This window comes from Oryctolagus cuniculus, chromosome 8 (genome assembly GCF_051225735.1).
Source record: "Oryctolagus cuniculus isolate XC-2025 breed Fujian yellow rabbit chromosome 8, ASM5122573v1, whole genome shotgun sequence".
Classification (NCBI taxonomy): Eukaryota; Metazoa; Chordata; class Mammalia; order Lagomorpha; family Leporidae; genus Oryctolagus; species Oryctolagus cuniculus.
This window is the reverse complement of record NC_142874.1, coordinates 30,636,171-30,641,786: the sequence shown is the minus strand read 5'-3', so window position 1 is coordinate 30,641,786 and position 5,616 is coordinate 30,636,171.

Genomic DNA, 5,616 nt, shown 5'->3' with positions numbered 1-5,616 from the left:
GGTGTGAGGTGGGGCTGGGCTGGTGGCTCAGATAAAGCAGGGACCCGCAGCTGGGGAGGGTGGGGCTGAGATGGGAGGGTGGGAAGCCGGCTGGTGTCTGCCCGGAGCCAGAGAGGGCTGAGAAGTCCCTTCCGCCGGCCGCTTTCCCCTTCCCTGCCATCGCTCCCGCCCTTCCTGCTGCAGCCTGCCCTTTTGGTCTCTTTATCCCTGGAGATCGTTGGAACCTGGAGAGGGCACGTACACAGGCGCGGGTGTGCGTGGATGGGAGGGGGCGGGACCCGGAGCAGGTGCAGCTAGAGCCTATTGACCTGGGAGGACTTCAGCGCTGGGGGCGGGGCCGCACGTGGGCGGAGCCGGCAGTTGCCTGCATGGTGTGATTTAAGACCAGGATCTATCTCTCTCTCTCTCTCTCTCTCTCTCTCTCTCTCTCTCTCTCTCTCTCTTTCTTTTTCTCTCTCTCTCTTTCACACACACACACACACACACACACACACACAGTCACTCTGCTTTACCTCGAAATATGTTCCCTCCTGGTCTTCCAACAGCCTAAAATTCCAAGAGTTAAGAACTTTATTTGGAAGACTGGTCCCGCATTAAAATGCAAGTGTCTGATATATAGTATGTGTGCAAAGAATATTAAACATTTTGTTTGAGAGGCAGAGAGAAAGGCAGACAAGGCAAGATCTGCCATCCACGGATTCACTCCCCAAATGCCCCTGGTCATTGGAGCCTGGCCAGGCTGAAGCAGGGAGCCAGGAGCTCCATCTGGGTCTCCCACACAGGTGGCAGGGGCCCAAGGACTTGAGCCATCACCTGCTGCCTCCCAAGGCGTGCATTTTTAGGAAGTTGGAATCCTCGAGCTCAGATTTGGGGTTGGGGGTTTGCCAAGCAACATGGCTAAGCAAACACCCACCCCTGCTGTGACTGCTGAGAGAAGGAGTGAGACGGGGGAGGAAGGAAGGGGCTAAGAAAGTGGCCAAGAGGCCGTTGCTGCAGGCAGGGGAGAGGTGCGGGACGATGTGGTATCCTCCAGAGTGGCTGTCGGGGCCCTGGAGGGCAGAGAGGCGGGGGCAGCCTCACTTTCCCACAAGAGGGGCAGAAGGGCAGGGGGCCAGGTTGACGGGAGGTGTGTAGGGAAAGGAGAGGTCTGAATGTGTGTGCAGGCAGGGAGAGGAAAGGGCTGGAGGCTGCAGGAGACAGGGGCGCTGGATGGAGGGATTGGGCTTGGGGTTGTGGACGGCTGCAGGAAAGAAGTAGGTGGGGGCCGGCGCCGCAGCTCACTAGGCTAATCCTCCACCTTGCGGTGCCGGCACACCCGGTTCTAGTCCCGGTCGGGGCGCCGGATTCTGTCCCGGTTGCCCCTCTTCCAGGCCAGCCCTCTGCTGTGGCCAGGGAGTGCAGTGGAGGATGGCCCAGGTGCTTGGGCCCTGCACCCCATGGGAGACCAGGAAAAGCACCTGGCTCCTGGCTCCTGCCATCGGATCAGCGCGGTGCACCGGCCGCAGCGCGCCGGCCGCGGTGGCCATTGGAGGGTGAACCAACGGCAAAGGAAGAGCTTTCTCTCTGTCTCTCTCTCTCACTGTCCACTCTGCCTGTCAAAAAAAAAAAAAAAAAAAAAAAAGAAGAAGAAGTAGCTGGGGTAGGGGGACAGGAGAGACCCGGGGCTCAGGGCCTCTTGCGTGGGGCAGTGTGGTGGTTAATGGTTTTAGAGATTACAGAGACAGGCCCAGTTATTGCTCCCAAGCCCTCAGTTCCTCATGGACAAACTTGAGATCACGGCCGAGTCACGGGCTGGGGAACGCAAGGATTAAGTGGACCACAAACAAGGGGGGAGGTGGTGAGCGCGGTGCCAGCCAGGACATTCGTCCCGGACTGTCGCTGTGATGTGGCTCAGATGTTGTGGTTCTGAACCATGGCCTTGAGTGGCTGTGCTGTGGCTTGGTGTTGTGTGTGAGTGTGGGTCTTCAACAAATAATGTTTATTTATTTTAGTTGAAAGGCAGAAAGAGAGAGAGAGAGAGAGAGAATCTCCCAGTGGCCAGTTCACTCTTCAAATGCCCACAACAGCCAGGGTTGGGCCAGGCCAAAGCCGAGAGCCCAGAGCTCCATCCCGGCCTCCCATGCGGCAGGTGGCAGGGACCAAGCACTGAGCCATCACCTGCTGCTTCCCAGGGTGCACATTAGCAGGAAGCTGGATCAGAAGCAGAGCCAGGAGTTGAACCGGGCAATCCCATATAGGATGTAGGTGTCGCCAACAGGGTCTTAACCGCTGTGCCACATGGCACCTCTGACGCCGGGTCTCAGCGTGTGACCACATGCACCTGCGACATCACTCGTCTGGCCCCTCGCCTCCCTCCTCACCTGGGCAAGCCAGTCATTGTCCCATTCCACACGCTCCTGAGGGAGTCCTGGGGCCTGAGCCTGCAAAGCACACCGAAGCTGTCCACTCTCCTCCCCCTGGACAAAGCTGTCCACTCTCCTCCCTGTGGGCTCTGCTGACTGTGCTCCCCTGAGGGACCCCACAAGGGTTCTCCAGCTCTGCCGCACCTGTAGGATTGCACTTGGCCTTGTGTCTGTGTCACTCACAGTGGGAAAACAGAAGCGGGCCCCCGCGGAATGCCCGGTGTTGTCTTTCCCCGGCTTCTTACCCACATCTCTGCCTTCTGGGAAGCACCCACTTTCTTCCCAAAGTGCATCCTCCACTCGGCCCGGTCCTCCCGCCGGCCTCAGCGCTCGCCCCCCCACCCCGCGGCCCTGGCTGCCGCGCCCTCAAGTCTCCCCTTTCCTCACACACCTCCCCACGATCTGGCCTCCTGCCTTCCCTCCTCCTCTTCTTTTAAATTTATTTATTTATTTGAAAGGGCAGAGTTAGAGAGAGAGAGAATCTTCCATCCTCTGGTTCACTCCGCAAGTGCTACAACTGATCCCAAGCTGGGAGCTGTCCAAGCCTTGGCCCATCTTCTGCTGTTGTCCCAGGCGCATTAGCAGGGAGCTGGATCGGAAGTGGAGCAGCCGGGACTTGAACTGGTGCCCAGAAGGGATGCTGACACCACAGCGCCACCCCTCCCCCCATACTCTGTCACACTTGTGGGGAGTGCATCTCTGGCTGCACAGCCCAGCCAGGCCCACGCTCCCTCTCTGTCCCCCACAGCCCCAGCAGCACCCCCTCTCCCCCTGCTGGAGGGAATCCCCGTCCACCCTTCCTCCCCGCTCCCCAGCCCAGCGTCCTCTCTCCGCATTAATGGCGCACTAGCTACTGAAACACGGAGGACCACTACCTCCAGCCCCTGCCCGCTGGAGGGACGGGCACCCAGGTTTCCCTTCTTCTCTGACTTTGTCGTCTCTGCCTCTACTTCTCCAGGTGCCCTAAGTGTTTCTCAGGGTTCCCCCCACTATGGGCCTCCTTTCTCCCCTGGGAGCCTCCTGTTCAGACTCCCCCCTCCAGGCAGGGGCACCCATTGCTGTTTCTAGCCCCGCCCTGCCCCCAGCTCCTTGACTAGGACATTCAGCTCCCGGTCACCTCCCTCCCAGGGCAGCCCCCGAGGGCTTGGCACCGCTGCCTCTGGGCTTTCTCCGTGTCGTGTGCCCCCTTTCCATCCTCACCCCCACTGCCCTTCACATTCCGTGCCCGAGCACCTGCCACCCCCTCCTGGCTGCTGTCCCTCTGCCTGGCCGATCCCCGGCTCCTGGACAGCAGCTACATTTGTTTCCACAGAGCAATGCTTGGAGCTGTCACTGCCGTACTTTAAATGAGCTTGTTACCCCCTCCATGGCCCCTGTTGCCCTCAGATACAATCTACCCCCTCTGGGCCCCCCACCTCTCACCCCAAATCCATCTCTGCCCCCTGAGTGCCGTGATCCAGCCACATCCGCTGCGCCCCAGGCAGACCCCACGTGTCTCCATGTCCCCACCTTTGCTCCTGCTGCTTCCTCAGTCGAGAATCCCTTTTGGGGGTGGCTGGCATTTGGATGTAGCAGAATAAGCCGCCGCCCGTATCCCATATCGGCGTCCATTCAAGTCCTGGCTGCTGTACTTCCCATCCAGCTCCCTGCTAATGTGCCGGGGAAAGCAGCGGAGGACGGCCCAGGTACTTGGACCCCTACACCCATGTGGGAGACCAGAAGAAGCTTCTGGCTCCTGCCTTCAGCCTGGCCCAGCCCCCGGGTGTTGCAACCATTTAGGAAGTGAACTAGTGGATGGGAGATCTCTCTCTCTCTCTCTCTCTTCTCTGTCTCTTCTCTCTGTAATTCTGTCTTTCAAATAAATAAATAAATCTTAAAAAGAATCCCTTCTTCTGTGCAGGACCTCGACTTGGGCACCCTCCAAACACCTCCTCCAAAACTCCTTTGTTCTGCCTCCTGACCTGGCTTCTCTAGCCCTTAAGCGTATCTTATCAGCGCACGCAGTGTAGGGTTCAGTGTAGGGTTGGACTCTGCAAGGGAGTCTGGGAGTCATCTCTGATCTCTGTGTCCTCCATAAGACTTAGCACCCAGTGGCGCCCTGTGTTAGCCACAGACAGCTGCTCAGAGAGTATTTGTTGAATGGACGGACAAAGCTCCACGTGACCGGAGGTGGGTGGACACATAGGCGCTCATCTCAGGGCTGAGCAAGTGTAGAGCTCATTTTTTAAAAATGATTTATTTATTTATTTGAAAGGCAGGGTTACAGAGAGACAGAGGCAGAGAGAGAGAGAGAGAGAGAGAGAGAGAGAGGTCTTCCATTCACTGGTTCACTTCCCAGATGGCTGCAATGGCCAAAGCTGCAATGATCCAAAGCCAGGAGCTTCTTCTGGGTCTCCCATGTGGGTGCAGGGGCCCAAGGACCTGAGCCATCTTCTGCTGCTTTCCCAGGCCATAGCAGAGAGAGAGCTGGACCAGAAGTGGAGCAGCCAGGACTCGAACCGGCACCCATATGGATGCCGGCACTGCAGGTGGTGGCCTTATCCACTATGGTGCAGCCCCGGCCCTGGCCCCGGCCCCGTGGAGAACTCCTTTGACAGGGAAGACAGGAGGGAGAGCGCGAGCTTGAAGCCCTTCCAGGTCACAGCCGCGGTCACCCTACATCTAGACACCTCATCAGCAGCGTGACCATGTGAGTTTTAGGAAGCGTGGAGCTCTGGAATGTTCTTTCCATGGGCACCATGGCCGCAGCGGGACTCTGATGGCCGGAGTCCCATCTCGGAGACGGTTCTAGAATCCCAAGAAACCTTGAGAGATGCGGGACGGTGGGAACGGCGCGGTCATTTCCAGCTCTGCGCCCGGCAGGCTCAGTTCCCTTTGCCTGTAAAGCGGGCCCACCTGGCGGGCTTGCCGTCCCTGCTCATCCACGTGCCTAGCGTGTAAGGAACAGTCGAGAAACGGCAGCTATGCTGGGAAGAAAACACGTCCCCCGCCAGGCGAGGGCCTGATACCAGGTTCTTACTCCCCCTGCAGTCAGAGAGGAGTGTGTGAGTGAGGGCGGGCACTGCCCAGGAGGCCTCCCACAGGGAGGTGCCATCAGGGGGCGGGCAGAGCACTGGAGGGGGAGGGGAGCTGCTTGTGCAGGCAGTCCTGATACGGAGCTTGGGTGGTGAGACTAGGAGCCCCCAGTGACAGGGGTCTCACAAGTCTCTGTAGC